The sequence below is a fragment of the Hyaena hyaena genome, unplaced genomic scaffold, assembly GCF_003009895.1.
Source record: "Hyaena hyaena isolate Hyena2069 unplaced genomic scaffold, ASM300989v1 scaffold_119, whole genome shotgun sequence".
Classification (NCBI taxonomy): domain Eukaryota; kingdom Metazoa; phylum Chordata; class Mammalia; order Carnivora; family Hyaenidae; genus Hyaena; species Hyaena hyaena.
The window spans coordinates 610,474-630,591 of NW_024080750.1; the positions used below are offsets into that span (position 1 = coordinate 610,474).

At 57.1% G+C, this 20,118-nt stretch overlaps 1 long non-coding RNA gene across 1 annotated transcript in view; it reads left to right on the plus strand.

The window, feature by feature from the left end:
- The window catches only part of LOC120234861, a 29,510-nt gene extending 14,125 nt beyond the window's left edge, over positions 1–15,385 (plus strand). The window contains exon 3 of the long non-coding RNA XR_005529227.1: positions 15,109–15,385. This is a non-coding gene — a long non-coding RNA (uncharacterized LOC120234861). The remainder of the gene's footprint in view (positions 1–15,108) is intronic.
- The last annotated feature ends 4,733 nt before the right edge of the window (positions 15,386–20,118 follow it).

The following is a 20,118-nucleotide window of genomic DNA, read 5'->3' on the forward strand; positions in this document are numbered from 1 at the left end:
ATCTGGAGACCTTGGGAGACGGGCTGGGGGCTCTACTGATGGACATGCCCTTCCGACTCTGCTGCTATTTTAGAAGCATTTGGAAGTGCGTGCGGCTCAGTGACAGGAAGGAATGTTCGGGTGGCAGTTTCAGGACAAGAGCAAACAGGTGTGCGCGGATGGAACCGGGAGTCCGCTGCGCACAGCTTTCATAACCCGGTCCGGGCTCTGAGGCGCCTGGCTCCACGACTCCCTCCCTCGCCCGAGCAAAGAAATCAGTCAAGTCCGTATTTCAAGTCCGTCTATTAATTGCACCGGCTCCTCTGCCTCCCCTCCCACAGCCGTCTCGGGGATTAGGAACAAAACGGGCTCTAACCATGAGGAGTTGAGTCACTTCTGTGAGCGAGGCCCTGTCGCGGGCACCGTAGGGGACGATAGTAATCGAGGGCGGGCCGCGGTCTCACCGTCCCCTCCCCCGACACGCGTGCCAGCGCGAGGTGCCCCCAAAGTCTAAAACGTGGGCTCCCAACAGGTGCCGAGGCGCAGTCCTCCACAAGGCACGTGAACTGCCGAGGGAAGGCTGAGCAGTGTTTGCACAAGCAGGGGGGAGGTCATCTGGTGGGTTTCTGAAAAAGGTGGGTTGGTTTTTTGTTTTGTTTTTGTTCTTCCTCGTCTGACTTTGGAGATTTTCTTGTTTTTTAAGGAGCCGTGAGAGGATTGCTCTCAGTCCATCTGTTCCGTGTGCCTACCGTGCGTGCGAGCTGTCGCTCGGGGGGGGACGGAGATGGCGCACAGGGGTTCTCACAAGGCTTGACAGGCTATTGTCATGGGTCCCCTAGACGCCAGCACAGCTTCCGAGAGGAGACAAGCGATAGACGATTGGTTCTGTTCTGCCAGGGGAGAGGGTACGGTCCCCCTGGAACGTGTGTTTTTGTTTGTTGTTTTGCTTTGTTTTCGGGCCGCCGCTGGAAAGGACTGTTTTTCGAGATGGAGAGCTTTCTGAACTTTCTTTTGGGTAGAAGTGAATTCCGGGGGTTTGGGGAACCCCCTGCCCCCGCCGTGGCGGTGAGCTAGACAGGCTCAGTCCCCTTGGCACTGCCCCTCCCCCTGGCCCCCCCACAGGTCTGGGGACAGTTACAGAAGCATCTGGCTCATTTCTCTGGGGCGCTATTTTGCTGTCACTCGGACTGCAGTGGTACCGATGGGCTCTTACCAGTAGACACAGTGACAACCCAGACTCCTGATTTTGTGTTCTGGGGGGAATGCCATCCAGAGCTTCAGGCAAATGATAGGGGGAAATAACCACCTTTCTGACATGGCTGGATTGTGTCTGGGCCTTCGTCGGGGTCATAGTGCCCTTTGTTTTTATGGGGAGACAGGATCAGAAATGAACCCTCTTCCCGGGTACAGAGCTGTCAGGAGCTGTCTTCCCAGAGTGGCCTTTCTGTCCCTTGCGTTCGTGCTCTACCCAGGGTCTCCCACCAACACCCACCCACCGGCACCCCCCCCTCCCCCACCCACCTCCGCCACAGGAGCGATTTCTAGGCTCCTGGTCCAACAGGAAGGGTCTGGAAGCTCCCTCATGTAGACGGAGCCTGAGCTCAGGCCTCCAGGTCGTCGCCGCTCGTGGTGCCTGCCTCTCTCTCTGCTTCGGCCCTGGCCCTCCACGTTCCTGTGCTCCCAGGCTTGCACTCTAGACTCTGGCCGCCTGCCTGGCCTTTGCCCTGTAGAAGCTGGGTCGGGTCGGGTTCTGCCCGTCTGCCCACCCCCAGCTTACACGCTTGCTTGCCTGGTTCTCTCCCAAGGCCCAGCTGACACACCTGTGTCCCAAGCTGCCCGCAGGCCAGGCGGTGCTGGTCTCCGTGCCCACCGGCCCCGCACGCCGGGCTCCCCGTGCGGCCGGTGGGCTGCTGATCGCCGGGGACTCGGCCACCGCGAACGTCCTCCGGCGCGGGTCTTTAGCTTTCGTCCAGCTCTGCTGGTCACCCCACCTTTACCTCCAGCCACCAGCGCTGACAGAGGCTCCAAGTTGTTTTTCTCCCATCTGCTGAGACTCTGGCTCACCCCTTCAGACTTGGTGGGGGAGCGAGCAGCGAGCCCAGAGGGGAGAAACTCTGAGCTGGTGTCGTGGTTCAGGCTCACGCTCACAGAAGGCCTTTCCGCTCGAGCTCTTCAAAATATGATTAGACCAATTTTACACGTCTAGTCACTGAGGCTCTGGCAGATTGGGACTGTTTCTAGACGTGCGAAGTGAAGTGGGGAATTGAGGCAATTATCTTCAGGCAAATGGCTCTGGGCTCTGTAATCAGTCCGTCCTGGTAACGGGGGAATCAGCCTCATTCACTGTAGCCCTGCTTTGAGTTCAAGAGGCTTCTAGGTATTGTTTGTTATTTGAGCTGGGCTTTGTTTCCGAGGGGCGGCCCGCGAGCCTGGGGAAGCTGCAGCCGGCCCCGCACAGGTGTCAGGGCGTGTGGCTCCCTCTGGCTTGTCTGGTCTCCCCAGCCCTGCCCTCCTCGTGTGTCCGGGCCCCCAGACATGCGGCCCGGCGACCTCCAGGCGCGTCCCCGTGCTGGGACCGGACAGATTCCGGCGGGGCCCACGCGTTGGACACAGAAGTGCGCGTGCCAAAGCAAATGTCCTACGACGCGGGGAGAATAACGAATAACAGCAGAAGTGAGCAAAATGAGCAATGAAAGCTCATAGCCTGGCCACGGCTTCTCCTGCTTCCGCTCACTCGTTGCCCATTGGGAGTTTCTCCCTTTGCTGGTCTGGAAATGCCCCCAACAGATCGGCCGTCCCTTCCCTCCCGGCTCTTCGCTCGCTGAGCAAGAGAAGACGTGTTTTTCCCGAGCACAGAGGTCTGTTTTGCTTTGAGTGCAGACTTCAGTCCTAATTGCCCTTGAGAACAGGCCTCGTCATTAGGAAGCCAACCAGCGGGCGACCAGGGTCGCGTGGGGCCTGCTGGGTGACGCCGGGTGCCGGGCCCTGGCCAGGGAGCCCAGAGGGAAGGAAGATGGAGCCCGTCTGCCTCTCGCATCCCCCCCCCCCCCCCCCCCCCCCCCCCCCCCCCCCCCCCCCCCCCCCCCCCCCCCGCACACACACTCGAGCTCCGAGTCCGACAAGAAGATATAATTAGCCAACACCCCAGCAAGTAGGCAGCAGGGCTCGCCGTGGCCGTGGGAAAACATAGAGGAAGCAGAAAGGTGTTTTTTTTTTTTTCCAATTGTCGGAAACCTTCATCATTGTCGCTTTGAAATTTCCTGATGCTGCTCAATTAGTTAAACCTAAAACTTCCTGTCCACATTGGAGATAAGGGGGTTTGAAAAACATCCAGGCAGACTATTGTGGCATAATGTGGCTTGTGTGTGCGTGTGTGTTATTTATTTATTTATTTATTTATTTATTTATAGCCGATGGCTAGTTTATTCCTGCTCCATTTGTTAGATCTAACAAAAAAATCCCTGGTGTTTTACCGTGATTGGCTTACGGCCTTAATGATCATCGTTTTATACTGCATTTTAGGATCTGCTGGGGCGAATGCCTTCTTACGGCATCCTGTCGTGGAACCCTCGATAGTTCTGCCCATTTATTTTCCTCTAGAATTTAAGGACCATTTTTATCAAGTTCTGTAATGACCTTGGTGATCTTTTGACTGGATTTGCATTCACTCTATAAATTAAGTTGGGAAAGACTGTCATCTTTTCTGCATTTAGCCCTGCGCCCCATGTGACCTCACTTTTCATTTACTCGAGTTTCTGTCTCTCCCATTAAGGATTTGTGTTTTCTTGACATGATTCTGATACATCACATGTAGAGTCTGAGATGTGAAAATATATCCTGGACTTCCCAAGCATGTGCTACTCGCGTTGCCACTGTGAACGGGCTTTCTTTTTTTCATGATCTTTTCAGCCTGTTTATTATGTGTTTATAGGAACGGTATTGATTTTGGGGGCGTTTTTCTCAGATTCGGCGACTTTTAGAATTAGTTGGCTTATGAGGCTGCCAGCAGCCTGCTCAAGCAAACCCTCAGTGAAGGGTGCAGAGGATTTTGTCGAAGGGAGAGAGGTGAGGTCGGTGATCACCAAATGCCAATCGGCAGTGAAATGAGAAAAATGAAGAAGATTGATGTGTGGTGGGTTTTTCATCAGGCTCAATTTATTCAGAGAAGGGACCTTTTCTCTTTTCTCTTTTCTTCCTTTTTTAAGGTTATGTTTTTAAGTAATCTCTACCCCCAAGGCGGGGCTTGAATTCATACTCCAAGATCAAGAATCACACGTTCCCTGACTGAGCCAGCTGGGGCCCCAGGTACTATTCTTGACAATGGAGCCAACATAAGCCTCCTTCCTGTTAGTATTTCACTGTCCTCTCTTTTCGAATCACAGTAGATAGTAATTTGAGTTGTTTGTTTTAAGATTTTTTTGACTTTTTTGGGGTTTTTCAAAATTTTGTTTTTATGTCACTTTTTAAAATGATCTTACTTCACATGAAAAAAATAAGTTGGCAACCCCAGTTTGGCAGCTCACATTTCTTTGAAATTTTAGCGTTGTCTGAAATCTCTACATCAGGAACTTCCACCCTGTGCCCTCTTGGACTGTATAGTTTGTAATGTTTGGTCGTTCTGGGCTTTTTTTTTTTTTTTTTTTTTTTAATTTTTAAATGTTCATTTTTGAGAGAAGACAAAGTGCAGGTGGGGGAGGGGCAGAGAGAGAGGGAGGGAGACACAGAATCCGAAGCAGGCTCCAGGCCCGGAGCTGTCAGCACAGAGCCTGACGTGGGGCTCGAACCCATGAATTGTGAGATCGTGACCTGAGCCGAAGTTGGACGCTTCACCGACTGAGTCCCCCAGGCTTCTTTTCTTCATTTAAAAATAAGTTTGGTTTATTTATTTATTTATTTATTTATTTTATTCTTCTGGTTAGTCATGTCATTTTGTCAGATTGATATTTTAGGTCTTCTTTCATCTTTTTCTAGTCTTCTCACCCTCCCGTGTGCCTCTCCATGCTCTCAGGTTGCGGCAGAGTAGAGTCCTTACTCCGTTACTAAAGAGGGGATGGGATGGGGACATCCTCATGGTGTGTCTTTTTAAAAGGGATTTTCTCGTAATGTCCTTTCTCTGACAGTACTTAGGTGGCTTTTAGGAGGAAATACGTTGGCATCTCATGAGAGGGCTCAGCAGAAAGGCTGAGAGGGGTACAAGGTGAGAAACCAGATTTGGGCCCAGATGGGCCTGGATGTGTGTCTTGTAGCCCTTTGCTTCATAGCTGACCAGTGGCATTAACCTGTCTGGCTTTCTGTGTCCTCAGTTGCAAAAATGGTTTTTTTAGGGTCCCCAAACCCCTGCCTTCCAGGGTTACAGAGAGGGTCAAATGAGGAAAGAATAGAAACTGCCTAGCAGTGGTCTATAACAAGCAAACTCCGAACCAGTAGTTTGACTGATGGCAGCTGTCACTGGTGGCGGTGGCTGGGATGGTGGTGGAGGAGGCAGTGGTAAAGGCCAACAGGCAGGAGACAGTGATGGTGAAGATTGGAAGGAGCCCAGTAAAGCAGAGAGAAAACTTGATGGAAAGTTGGAGAAGGCCATCACATCGGGTTTTGTCTGTATACATTTCCAGTTCCCCTGCGGGGTCTTCTGTACGTGGTTTGATGTACAGAAGGACCCCGAGTACCTGCTATGGGCCACGCCCGTGCGAGGCACCAGGAATATGTTGGTGAGCAAAATCAGACTCTTTCTCTCCCCTTGGTGCATCCAGTGGGGCATCTGGAAACCATGAATCATCATATTAAGGAGAGTGTTGTCGCGACCCAAGCTAAGGGCACTGGAAAAGAGACGTGTTTTCTTTTTTCGGAGTGTAGGGCAGAGAGAGGAAGCCGTCCTAGGTTTGGGCATGTCAGGGAATACTTTCCTGAGAAAACGATCCGTGCACACTTGAGCTGCGAACTGAAGGATGAGCATGTGGCGGCGGGGGGTGGGGTGGGGGCGGTGCAGCTCCGAGAGCAGGAAGACCATGTCTGTGGGCCCTCTGCTGGGCGGCACCGAGGGCGTTAGGGGGGCTGGCCGAAGGTCCGCACCAACACGGGGTACAGAGTGCAGTGAGTCTGGGGGTGGACAGGGACCGCCGTGTAGGGCGTCTGGCCTGGCAGGGCGACATGCAGTCTTGTGTCCCGAACACCCTTAGGATGTCCTCATGGCTGGGAGGTGACACAGTCAAGCCGCCTGTTTCAAAAATCTCTCTGGTTGTGGGCTAGGGGGCTGGAATTTGAAGGAAGCCAGAGATGATGGAGCCGTTCTATAAATTCATGAAACTAGTGGTAGTGAGAGTGGCCTTGAGAGTCATTTGGGACATTGACTAGCAAGGCTTGGCGGCAGCATGGCCCGAGGGGTCGCTGTGTGAGGAAGGTGCCCAGAGGGAAGTCCGTGCCTTTCGCTGAAGGGGCAGGGGCAGGGAGGAGGGTGAGTTCTGTCCCCGACTTGTCGAGTTGGAAGTGCCTTGCACAACCTGTGAGGAGGAATCCACTAGGCAGAAGGATCGGGAGGGTCCGGAGCCTGATGGAGGGGAAGTAGAGGAGAGGCCACCACGTTGAGTTTCCAGAGTCGTTGGGGACGGGGGTCGTCCTGGGGCCAGAGGGACTGGAGATCAAGTCGGAGCCCCTTTGTTGTTCAGGTGAGGAAACAGGCTCAGAGAAGGCGGCCCTGCTAGTTTGTGGCAAAACCCCTCCTAGACTGGATTCTTTGGTCCCTGCGTGGCGGACCGAGGGGAGGACCTTCACGGAGACTCGGAACGTGAACCGAGGGCTCGGATGTCAACCCCTTTGATATCAGGTCTGTTTTCCGGCAGCATCCAACGGGCAGTTCACAGTTTCGCATTCTTCTCTTGATCACTTTAGAGCTGCCGGCTCCTTATGAAAGGAAGAGCAGAGCAAGAGCTGGCTGGAAGTAGTTTGGAAGCTCGAGATAGAACTATACCATCGCACGGCAGCCGGGAAGGACTTGGGCAAGGTTAGAGCTAAGATCATTTGGCGACACTCTTTTCCTGCTGGTTATTTAAAAATCCAGCCAAGTTCCAAAGCACCAGTTATGACTTAAAGCTGGTCCCCAGAATATGGGGATTATGTGCAAGAAAGGCAAAGTCGTTTTTCTCAGGACCCTTTTTCAAGATGCCTCCTCTTTGAAACCTGTGAGGCCTCAGCACCTTCTGGTTGTTACTTTCAAAAGAAAAAAAAACAACAACACCGCAGTGTTTAATTACATGTGGGGTACGTGGGTTAGATTTATCATAAATCAGTTAATAATAAGGACTGGGGCCCAGGCTAAAGTCGGCTTTGATGGCCAGCCACCACCAGCCACTGTCTCCATATGCCCCCTCTCAATGCCCCCGAGGCTACCAACTTCACATAGGATGATGCGTTTCCATAGAAAAATGGCTTTAAAAAAAAAAAACGCAAGTCATGGGTTGCTTGGGGGGCTCGGTTGATTGGGTGTCCGATTTCGGCTCACGTCATGATCTGGCTATTCCCAAATTCAAGCCCCGCATTGGGCTCTGTGCTGACAGCTGGGAGCCTGGAGCTGCTTCAGATTCTGTGTCTCCCTCTCTCTCTGCCCCTCCCTCGCTCGTGCTCTGTCTCTCTTGCTCTCAAAAATAAATAAAACATTAAAAAAAAAATTTTTTTTAATTTATAAAAAAAACACACGAGCCATGTTTATGTCGCTTGGCAGCCTCTGTTGGTTCACAGGCGATCTCCCTTGTTCTTTTCTGTTGTCACCCTGTCCTCTCTGGTCCCAATAGCAGACTGTCGATAGTCACTTCCCAGGTGATGTCTGTTTTGGCTCGTTTCTGCGCGGTCCCCTGTCCGGGCACACGCTCTGTGCACACGTTTCCAAGGGTTTCCCTAGGGTCAACCTGAGGCGGTAGAACCGGCAGGTCCCAGGCAGATGCGGAGTTGTGACTCAGTTTCCCTTTAGTACGGGCCTGCCAGTCTGCCCCCCCCCAGCAGTGTGTGTGTGTCCCTCACCTTCTCACACCACCCGGTTGCTCTGGCCAGCGGAGCAGTGGCACCAGTGGTCCAGTGGTGTGCCCACATCCCCACAGATTTGGAACCAGGTCCTGGAGCTGCTTTCCTGAGGGTCATGACCTTGGCCATTGAACTTCAGTGAAATACATTGCCCAGACCTGCCACCAAGGGAGGTGCGGGGAGACCTCATGGAGGGAAATGAGACAAGAAGCCTCTGTGAAAGCTCTGTGCCCAGTTTCTTCAAGTTCTTACGAAGGGGACGGAGTTCTTCAAGACCGAGCATCCACATAGGACGCTTACTGGTACTCCCTCCCCGGACGAACTTTAAGCAGTGCTCCGGTCACGTGATCATTTTGAACCTGCTTGGTAGGTTCCTGATCTAGACAGTTTAGATTGGGAATGACCGCAATGGAAAGAATGCTCTCCAGCCTTTGAGATCCGGGGACCCTGTCCCCTGATCTCCTTCCTGCGCGGCTCGTTGCTGACAGAGACGAGGTAGTCAAGGCGCGTAGCCAGAGTTCCCTTAGAGTTTATCATCCAACACAGGCATTTTTGCCTGTGAAAAGCTGCGGTAACTGGAGAGGGTGCTGGGGTGACGGGTTAACTAGGGCTTTCCTGCAAACCGAGTCGTAGGGGCATCCTAGCTTTTCTGAATAGTAATGTTAGTATTGTTATTAATATCTTGATAATATTGTCCTTACTTATATAAATAAAACTAATGAAATGATTAACAATGTTATTTTTAGCATGTTTAAAAGAGTAACTTCCCAACTCCAACTAGTTTTAAAATAGGCTTCTATCCAAGCGCGAAAGGTCTGTCCTGGGAGCCCGTTAGTTGAACGGCTTGAACTCTCGGCGTGAACAGAGAGATTTGCTCGGCTGTGTTTCCAAAGTCACTGTAGAAACGCAAGAAAAAGAGCAAACTTGGGGGAAAGAAAACAGGAACTTTCTCTGAGATCTTTCCTGGGGGGTTCTGACTGGAGAGCTGAATGGCGGGGCCACATGGTTGCTGGGGGGTTTGTTCCCCATCTGGGCTCCTTCTTGCCCCCCTTACACACTCACACCCCAGTGGACTGGAAACGCCTCACAGCACGCGGCCTGGAACAGAGAATGGGGGGTGGCCTGGCGTGTGGGTGGAATGGCCATTTTTAGGCGGAGAGAGTACTCAGAAACTTCCCGAGTTCCAAAGCACCATAGAACTTAGGAAAAAGAAATTGACGGTCCTTTAGAACTATTGAGACTCTTGCTCAAACTTGAGTGATTTCCACACCAGCGAGATGACGTCTGCTGTATTCCCATCCTACAGCTACGCTTAACGGCTTTCTTTAAATCAATTTGCTGTATTTATGTCAATGAATTTAGTTTTAGAGGAAAATTATTCCAATATTGGCTCCTGGCTAAGAAGTTTTTAAACACGCGAGGAGATAAATGCATAGCTCTTAACATGGCTGACACGGGCTCTTGGCCCCTTGGCCTCCTCTTGGGCACAGCCATGGTCCAGTGCGGCCTGGTCTTCTCCCCGGCCTGTGCGGAGAGGCGCCGTCCCTTCATCCCCCGGGGAGAATCCTCATCTGGGCCCCAGAAAAGATGGCAGGCCAGGCCGTCTTCCTGTCCTGGGCAGCGCATCCTTGTTTCCCTCGCCAACGGCTATTTACCATCAAGGGGGACCAAGGAGATTTTGACCCCGGTATCTAGTGAGGCACCTCCTAGCTGAGGAGGTGGTGGGAAGAGTTCTGGTTCCAACCAGCTGAAGTCTGTTGAACTTCAACGGCACGGAATTACTTGGGGCATATTTTCTTTCCATGACATTTGCCTTCTAATAATAAATCGACAGATGTAGTCGTCTTGATCTGCCTTTACCATGACATTTGCCGTCACTTCACATGTTTTTGTTTGCAGACGCAGCCAAGAAACAGGCTTATCGGTGAGGCTTTGACCCGTGCCCTTGGCCTCCGCAGAGCTCTGTCCTGAGCAAGAACAACAGGGGCGTGAGCCCAGGCACCCTCCACTTCCTGCCTGCGCCTCGCAGGGGCCCGCCCATCCCCCACTTTGTGCTGAGGCCTCTCCTCTCATGCGGAGCTTTCCCTGGGGTTTGGGGGGTGGGAGGAGGGGGGTCTTTTCTCCCACTGTGTGCTTGGTTCTTGAGTGGAGGACGGAAACGGCCAGAAAGAAGCCTGTGCCTAAAACCCCGGATCCAGAAGTGTGGGGTAGGACACGCATTTCCTACAGGTCAAAAGCAAGTAAAAAGAAGCCAAGGTAGACATGATGAAGGGAGCACATTGCAGCGCGCACGTGCCACGCCCGAGATCTGTGACTCTGTTTCCCTGGTGCAGAGGGTGGGGTGCAGGCTGGGGAGAAAGGCCGTCAGGGAGATGGGGTGCCCGGCCGTGTCATGCTTGGGTTGGTTCACTGTGCGGTTTAAGTGCTGAATTTAAAAAGTGTGTGTGGAGACGCTCTCCGTGGGTCAGTGGAACGGGACGGCTGAAGCGAATCCAGGGCTTCGGGGAAGGGACCTGGTGTGTCCCACCAGCAGAGGGGGTTTCGGGCCGGGCTGTTGCCGGCCGGTGCGCCGGGGCCACGCTGGCTGTAAGCATTCTGCGGGCTTTTCTTCCACACGTGTCGTGTGAATATGTGTTGCACAGTTTTCAATATCGAATTCAAGTTCTGTTGAGTTTTTGTTGACTCTTTTCTCATGTGTGCACTTTGAAACTTGTCGACTGTTGCTACGGAAGTTCCCAAGTGGGCCGGGCTGGAGATGAGACCCCGGGGCCCCGCACAGCCACGGTAGCCCATCAGCCATTGCTGCCTCCTTCACCCCTACGTCTTCTTCGTGTATCTTTCTAAGGCTCTTCCAGAAATACTACCATTCCGCCCACTCTTTCTAGACTCTTCTGGGGTCTGTGGAAGCCACCGTCTTCCCCGCAAGGAGAGCAAGTCCGGTAACTGGGCCTGCTTTTCCCTTCCCCCTCCCCTGAGCCGTGCCATTGCCGCCTGGGTCTAGGGCACCCTCTCGAGGGGAGGGGATGCCAACCCCCGGAGCCCCAGGAGCCCCTGAAGGTACCGCCCATTTGCCGGGTCCCCTGGAAAGGCCCCCACGTTGATCACTAAGACTTTTTCCAATTCCCAAAACAGTGCAGACACATTTTCGGTGACCAGGCAAATCCCAGCTCTGCTCTTTCTAAAAGAATGCACACTTGGAACATAACAGAGCCCAAATCAGTGCGATGGCAGTTGTCACTGTCCGTGTGGAAAGATTTTGCCACGGCCAGCTGCCGGGGCTCCTTGCGCTATATTAATAGCAGGGCCATGGGGCCCGATGGGGTCAGAAGCCAGGGAGAGGGGAGGGACAGCTGTGGCGGACATCACACCATGCTCCAGGCATGTGCTCCCGTGTCACGGGCACACAGATGGCCCACAGCTTGCCCTGCCGCTCAGAGCCCCCCAGGCCCGCGCCTGTCTTCTCCTTGTAGGGTCAGGAATGGGCTCCAGTGGACGGTGCACTTGACGGAGGAGCCAAATGAAGATTGGCGCGATTGGAACAGAGGGCTCGGGCGGCCCCGTGTTCTGGGTCAACTTACGCTTTTACTGGAAGTGCAGGCCTGTGCCGGCCGAATGAGGCCGTGCTATTCAAACAGCTGGGGGTATTGGGTTCTATATGCCAAGGCTGGACAGATATTTTTAAATGTCACAGGCCAAATGGAACCTCGGCTGGCGCTGGCCAGAGGGGCAGGGGGATTTGGAGGACACCGCATCAGCGGGGCTGGATATGGTCAGGAGAGCGGGGTGGGGTGGGGGGGGATTAGTGCTGGGAAGCAGCCCAGCGCGTGAGGCTCGGAGACGATGGAGCGGGAGGGTCGCTTGAGTAAGCGGGAGGCGCCTGGTGGGCGGGGTCAGGGGGCAGATGGAAATGTGTGGAAGCGCCATGGATGCTAGAGCTGCAGGTCAGCAAGGTTGAGCCCCCCAGGCTCACGGGGGCCGGGCCGGGGAATCACCCCTGTGGTTAAGGTTCCTGGCTTTGGTGTCATACGGAACTGAGCACTGAACCCAGCACCCCGGTGACCGCCCCACCCCCTCGGGGCAACTCATCCATCTGCCGGCTTGGTTTCCCGGGTTAGGAGGAGGGGATCAGGGCTCTCGGGGGATGAAGCTAGGCAGGTCGCACCGGACGCCCAGCAGCAAGCCCCTAAATGGTGGCCGCTGTTGCAGAACCGAGTCTGTGGAAAGCCACCATTGTGGAGTGGCGCTGGACACCGCCCTCCAGGCCCATCCCCCCCGGAAGCATGTTGTGTTCCGCTGCACAGAGTATTTTCTCTGAAGTCTGAGTTAGGGTGGCCACCGGCGTTTGGGTATCAGGAGGCACCACCAAAACTTACGGAGAGCTGACCTCTCCCGGCCTGTGGGAGCCTCAGGTTGTCTGGGACCTGCCCGCGGGCAGCCGTGACCGAGGGGCGGCTGCCCCCTGTCGGCGGGCTGCAGACCACCGCCCCGCCGGGCGCCACCTGCCCCCGTCACTCACCTCTGAGCAGGGCCTGGCCTCTGTAGGCATTTGCACTTGCTCTCTTCACAGTGAAGTGGAGCTATTATTATCTCAGGAGGGGCGAGAGCCATCGGAATTCACCACCGAATTGCTGGCTGGGGCCTCCTCGACTTTGCCGTGACATTGGTCTTGGGAGGCCTGGGCTCATGGAAGAGCACTGAGCGGCCCGGCCTGGGAAGCGGGGAGGCAAAGGAAGGGGGCGGCGCTCTCTCACGAAGGCCTCTGCCGGCCCCCGGGGGCAGCTCGGCTGCCCGGTTTCTCCCCGGGGCCCCTTAGTAGCCGGCGTGGAAACACAGCGGGGTTAGGGCAGCTGCTGTGATGATGCCAATCCCCGGGCGGCTCTGGGCCGCTCAGCCTCGAGGATGGGGCTCAGGAAGGCTCGAGGCGGCCAGGGTGGGCCTGGAAGCTGGACGTGGCTTCTCAGCACCAGGAAGGAGGGCAGGAGGTGCTGAGGGGGCGTTGATCCCTGTCGCTGTGCAGAGTCTCCTGCTGGCCCTCTGCGGTCCAGACTCCCCTCTCGCTTGTCCCAGCCCCTCCGGGGTGGGGGGACCCGAGCCTCCAAGGCCGCCTGCGTGAGGGCCGGGGACCCTCCGCTTCTGCAAAGCCGCGTCTGCCCTGTGCACACGCAGCCGGGCTCAGACTCCGAGAAGCCCTCCCTCCCGATCTGCGTGCCCCTTCGCCGGACGTGTGTCATGGTGCCTCCTCTCTCCCACATGTTCGGGAAATACATTAATTTCGTCTTCACGGAGACTTTACAGGGAAGCTGAGGTGCAGGGAGGTCACATAACCTGTGCAAGGCCACTCGGCTGGACGGTAGTGGAATCTGGATTTGAACTGCAGAGCCCACCTTCTAAACCACTGCCTTTGAATGCTGCTTGGGAGATAAGGGGGTGCTCCAGGGAGGAGTCTGGGATGACGCGTGGACTGAGTCAGGAGTCCTCCACGGAGCCAGTTGGGGGCAGGCCTTGGGGCACGGAGAGCTGGCCCTGGGCTGCAGGGACGGAGGGAAGCCAGCTTGGCTGTGGGGGTGGATGAGGGGGCGTGGAAGTGCCGAGGGGTCTAAGCCATGGTCTGAACCCACGTCTTCTAACGCTCTCTCTGCTCCCGTGTGGAAGAGGGGTTGCCAGAGGCAGAGGAGCGGCTGGGAGACCAGGTGGTCCAGCCGAGGCCTGGTTGGACCCGCCCGTGGTGATGATGAGTATGTCTGCGATGCACTTGGGGGGCTCGTGGCTCTGGCCTGTGGATGTGCCACAGGTCAAAGGTCACTCTCACTTGACCAGGGTCTGAGCTGGGGTTGCTGGGGTCTGCTTCCAGTCTGGGGAAGGCTTTCCCTCTGAGGCCTTGACAGTGTAGAGGAGGGTCTCTGATACTTCTGGAATATTCCTCAGCCTGTGGTGAGAGCTGGTCCCTTCCAGCCTGGAGCAGACATGGCCTCAGGGCAGGGCAGCCTTGGAGGGCTGACTGGGGTGGGTGGTGGGGGGTGTCAGGTTAGGAAGACCAGCCAAGTGTGGGCGGGCTGGACACAACCAGTGTGCGTGTGGTGACCCGATTTCCAGCAGCGCCTTCCCTCACACCAGCACTTCCGGAAGGAGCAGTAGGGCCTGTCGATATGGGGTCATAGGCGTTTTCTGACTATAACTTTCTGGTGGACAGTGAGCCTTGAGAGGTCAGTGCCTGAACCCCTCCTCAGGCCCAAGATGAAAATGGTCAGCTAGACAGAGCGTGGGTGGCCCGCGCTCACCGTGGGCACACCACGAAGGGGTCTTCTGGAAGCCCCGAGGTCCTCACGGCGCCCTGCCCGGGCTTCCTCTCTCTGGGTGAGCGATGTTTCTGGGGGCTCGAGGGGCGGCGCGAAGTGCCCCAGTCCCTCACCACCACTAGATGGCGCAGCTGCAGCGATGATGTTGACGGGGCTCTTGGTGCCCCTTTCTCAGGAGGATCCCTGGGTGGGGGTTCCTGTGGTCCCCCTGGCCCCGGACGCTTCCTGGACCTGCTGGGACCTGGCCGTGTGGTGTCGGGTAAGCGACGGCACCTGCACGGCTGTCCGGAACGATAGTTGGGTACAGGGAGGACGGGTCTCCATCAGCGCGGTCATTTCATGCTGCACGAGGCTGCAGGTTCAACCGCCTCATTTCTTCTGTTGCTACTCAGCCTCTGCCCCTGCTCTGCGGGGTCAACAGGACGGCCATGGTTCTGTCTCCTTCCTAAAGGCTTCCTGTGGTCTGCCCTTGCCGGCCAAGGCTCCAGAGTCAACTCTGGGCAGGAGATTCGCCCAAGGTCACACAGGGAGACTTGGAGATGGTGACTCTCCGCCATTTCATCGATCACCCATTCTCTCTCCTCAGCAAAGGGGCCGCGTTGCCCAAACCATCTCTGCTTCTCTCTTAAGCCAACAACAGACCGGAGTCTCCAGACGGCGCGCAAGCAGGGGTTGCGCTGACGGCCATCCTTTGGAAGGAAGACATCGAGTAGATGAGCCACCCGAACGGGACCGTGGGCGGTTGTGGTGTGTGTGCACGCGTGTCCGGTTTGTTCGTCCCGCTAACGCTTCCTTCCCCCTCTTCTCATCCTTTCTGCCCCAGGCTCTTTGTTCTCGGTGTCCTCGGAGCCTCAGCAGCCATGTCCCCGCTGCGGCTCGGGCAGCCCCGTGGCACCGCGGAGCCTCATGGGTGCCCCTTGATCTGACATCTCCACGCGTCAGCCTCTTCTCGACGGGAGTTTCACCTTTGCTCTGAGGGAAAGGTTTGCTACGAACACAGGTTTGTACAAACTCGGCCTTAGGAGGTGAAGCCCGATCTTCGCCTCCACTGGAACCTAGCTATTTGGGAGGGTTTCTGGGCCGCGTTCTCTGCAAGCGTCGCTTGGGAGTTGAGGCATAGGTAGCTCTGAGGAACGGCCGGGCAGGGGGGCCCCTCACACACACCTTGCTGGCGCTGACTTTGGGTTCACCCCCAGGCTCCTTTAGGAGTAATTCACAGTGGCGACCCAGCCCCCACCAGAGGCACCGGCAGTGCGAGGACTTACTGTACCAGGTTACCGCCGCGCCGGATCAGGTGAAAGCGGGAAACTCCAGACCATCTGTTGTAAAAAAAAAAAAAAAAAAAAATTAATAACGGAACATCCGTAGAGCAAACACTTTGTACTGCTGCATAACACATGCGGATGCCGTGACCTTGGTTGGGGCAGCCGTGGGCTTGCCCACTTCCTGCTCGTCTGGTGCACCCGGCGGTTAGGCTTGTGGCCTTCTGCCCCCTACCCCCACCCCCCGGGAGGAGAACACAGGAGCCCCGAGCCCCCGGCAGGGCTCCTGTCCCGGCCGCACAGGGACGTCCAGCTCTGGCCACGTTCCGGATTCTCTACTGCCCCGCGCCATGGTGAACGTCCCGGGCAGCATGTCCAGCCCTGCTGGCGCTTCCCCTCTGCCAGGGCCATCGGCCCAGAGCCTCCGGAGGCTGCTGGTCCCGGGGGAGGGCACGGGAGGGTGCGGGCCGAGGGCGGAAGGCCGGTGGCACTGCGCGGTCTCCCGCGGCCGTGAAGGACCAGCCCCGAGCTCGGCTCAGGAGCGAGCTGACAGCACCTTGTTGATTTGCAGCTTCTGTTCCGCAGCGGGCGGGGCCCCCGTCGTGGCAGCACTGGGGCCGGGCGGGCCTTCAGACCCCTCTCCTGGGGCGGCACACGGAGCCGCGCCGTGAGCACGCGCCTGCCACTCCAGTCAAGGCAGCGACGGAACCTTCGGGGAGAAGCCTTCAGAAGATGAAATGCTGAGGCCGCTGTCAGCGCGCGAGGCCGGGCCGGAGCCGAGCCAGGCGCTCCCCCGCGGTGCTCAGAGCCGCCGCCGCCCCCGCAGGCCCACAGTCCAAGGCCGTTTCTTCAAAGTAAACAGCGCTGCCTTTGAACTGGGAAGGGGAACGGGCTGGAGGGCAGGTTTCCATGTGCCGTTTGAACAGGATCCGTGAGGAAAGGGTCTTCGGCCTACGGGTCACGTAAGCCCTTGGGGTGCGGAGAGGGGCCGCCGCTGTCCTGTGACATCTCTGTCCCTCTGGGAGCACCCTAGGTCCCCACGTGGGGCAGGGCTGGGAGGGGCGGCAGGAGCCCCGGGGGCCACATAGTGAGGCTGGGGAGGGTGCGAGGCACAGCCCCGGGGGGGAGGTGATGACCCGGGTCCTTCCGGAGGGCCCCCCCCAATCCTGTGGTGCTCAATTCAGAGGGTTGGGCGGAGGCTTTCCTGAAAGGCTTGGAGGAGCACTGCGCCCGCGGGCTGTGCCGTCAGGAGGTGAGACCCGGGGGGCCAGACAAGGGAAAGGCCACGTCGTCCCCCGCAGAGGCCCCGCTCCCCCGCAGGTCCCCCATGCGGTGGCCAGAGGCCACTGACCATGTGGTTGTGCTGCTCCAAGCCTCCAGGGGCTACTTGGAAGACGACCCGCCCTCCGAGCTCGGCCTTGGCCACCTGCGTTTCCCCCAGGTGCCCCACACCCCGTTTGGCCCACAGCTGCCTGGAGACCTGGACCCGGGCCTGCCCCTCCTCTCCTGGGGGCCTTCCTCGCTCACACTCTCACTTTCCGCCTGTGGGGAGCCCTACCCCCTCCGTCACTGGCGTCACAGCACCCATGTCTCTGTCCCTTTGCTGGGAATGCATTTGCTCCCACCTCTCATAGTCCGTGAGCTCGCAGGACCAGGGCTGTAGCCGCCCTGAGGATTATCATGTTCTCCAGCTTAGGCTCCATGGTATACAGTAGGTACCTAATAAAGGTGTGAGAATGAGGGGTGCCCGGGGGGCTTAGTGTCCAACTTCGGCTCAGGTCATGATCTCACAGCTGTGAGATCCAACCCCGCGCTGGGCTCTGCGCCGACAACACAGAGCCCGCTAGGCATTCTCTCCTCTCTCTGTCCCTGCCCCACCCACGCTCTGTCTCTCTCTCTCTCTCAAAAATAAACTTTTTTTTTTTAATTATGAAAAAAGTGGATGTGTGAGAATGAGTAGGGTGAATGTCTTTCTCTGTGCTCATCCCCCACAGAGCCCTGCTCGGCACGTGCTGGTGTCCCAGGGGCAGGAGCGGGGCCGTGCCTCACCTGCCTTTCCCAGCGTCCCTCTGCTGCTGCTGGGTGGGGGGGGCGGTTCTCGGGAAGCGCGATGCCCCTCCTCCATCCGGGCCAAGCCAGGCCCCCCCCTCCCCATCCTCTCGCATTACAGTCTGTTTGCTCTTTGCCTTGATGGCACTTCCCAAAGGGTGGAACTTAGAACCTATTCTGAAGCCTGGCATCCCCAGCCACTGGACCCCAGCGGGCGGGGCCTGCCTTCCTCACACATGCGGCACAGAGCAGGCACGTGGGTGACGTCATTGCTGGCTGGCCGGACAGCAGAGAGATGAAAAAGGCAACTGAAGGAGATCCCAAGTGCAGAGTGGCTTCCTGACAGTTGAGGGGACTCTCTGGGCGTGGGACAGGCATAGGGGTGAGAGGTGGCGCAGGGCATGCTGAGAGTCAGATGCCTCCTTCCCGGTAGAGGAAACGGGTTCTGGTAAGCAGACGGCGCTGAGGAGCTGATGTGGAATCTTCTGGGCTGGAGGACCCCCTGGAGCCCAGCTCTGCAGGGAGGTGCCAGGTGTGCACCGGCTTTGTGTGTGTGTGTGGGGGGGTCCTAGTGTTGGGCTCGGCCCCTGGGCCATGCCAGCCAGACTTCCCGGTACCAGGCAGAGAAGGGGCCTAGGCAAATGGGCCCAGGCAGCCCAGGGCACGGCCAGAGGCCAGGAGATAGGAATGAAGGGGCCTTTGCGCCCAGACAGCACGTGCTGCAGGAAGGGCTCCGAGTCAGTGGCTTTGGAGACTGTCTGGGGGGAGGGTGTGTAATGGGCCACAGTCCATTCCTGGCCCCTCCCCTTCTGCGTGCTCCCCTGCACCCAGGAGGCGGCACACGGCCCACCCCCATGCCCCAGGGCAATGCCATCCGTGCTCTGTACTAATACCAGCTGCCACCCATCTCTCTCGCCCCTAGCCCTTCTGCCTTTCCTGCCTTGGCGGGGAAACACCGTGACTGCCATGGCCAAGGCCAGCCTTCCTTCTTGTAGCTTCTGCCCGTGGTCGCCCCCTTCCCCCACCACCTGACCAGCCGCAGGCACACCGGCCTCGCCATGCGCCTGGGGCAGGAATCCCTCCCGCGTGGGGTTTCCTCCTGTGGGAGAGGAGGCTATAAGGGAACAAGAGGCATTATGGAGCATTCCAGAAAGTGCAGAGTTCTGCGCATGGGGGCAGCGGGAGGAGGAGGGGGCACCGGGGCAGCAGGAAGACAGGCTGCAGGTCCAAATGGTCCCCTGTGCGCCCTCCCCTCTGAGTCAGAACCCTGGCTTCTCTGCCTTCAGCACCACCGACATGTAGGGCTGGACCGTCCTCTGTGCCAGCGGCCTTCCTGGGCTTGTTGGAGGTTTGGCTGTGTCCCTGGCCGCCACCCCTCTGCCCACTGTAACGACCAGAAACTTCTCCAGACGTCGCCCAGTGCCTTTGGGGGATGATGGGGGGGGGAATCTGTCCTCCACCTGGAGACTGTGATCAGCTTACACGGATGTTACCTTGGCCAGCTGGGAAAGGAATTTCAAAAAGGACAAAGAGCACAGCACTTGCTTTGTCTTTAAACCTGACCTAGACTGGAATCTGGGCCCGGGGGTAGCTGAGAAGTAAAGGAAGTCCCTGCCCTTCCGAGGGTCCTGGTGACGGAGAGCATTTCCTCTGGAGGCTGCACGACGAAGGAGTAGCCTGGGTGGGTGAGCATCGTGCGCTAGTGCACATGCATGTCTGCCGAGCTCCGTTCAGGGCCCCGGGAAGCCCGAGGACAGTGACCCCCCAGCGGCAGGCACGTCCCAACACTCAGGCTGTGATCCCTGATGCCATCGTCCAGCAGAAGGAAGCAGGCTTCCTGTTAACAAGAGCTTGTTGCCGGGCCTCATGAGGCAAGGGCACGGGTGAGGGGAGGCAGGGTTGTGGCGGGAAGGGGGAGGAAGTGCCCAGAAGCCAAGGTGGGGCCACGGCAAAGGACACAGGAGCCACCAAAAGTGCCCCCGGTGGCCCAGGGTGGGAGAGTTTGACTAACAAGCTAGCGCTGGGCTACGATCCCCGTGTATACCATACGTATGCACGCGTCTACACTGCAGTCAGAGAGTGAGCCGCAATAAGAGAAATGTGTACGAGAGACAAATCCCTGTGTGGAGAATTCCAGAGAATTCATGTAAAGGCCCCTCAGGAAGTGGGGACATAACTGCCTGTCTCCTTGGTCTACAGGGTAGAACCTTGGCCTTAGCAAACAACACCACACACCGGCCGGGGCCAAGGCTCACGTGGTCCGTGACAGAGTCCTGTTGAGCTCGCAGCCCCAGACAGGGTGTGACGAGAAGACCCTCAGGTCTGTGAGCCTCCTTCCTCACCCCTCACCCTGATACGTGCGTCAACCAGACATCAGGGACATTGCGTAGAATACCTAACAGCACCCCTCAAAATGGTCAAGGTCATCAAACGCTGGAGAAATCTGAGAAACTCACAGCCAAGAGGAGACCTAACAGCTGCGTGCGATGTGTCCTGGGTGGGATCCTGGGACAGGAAAAAAA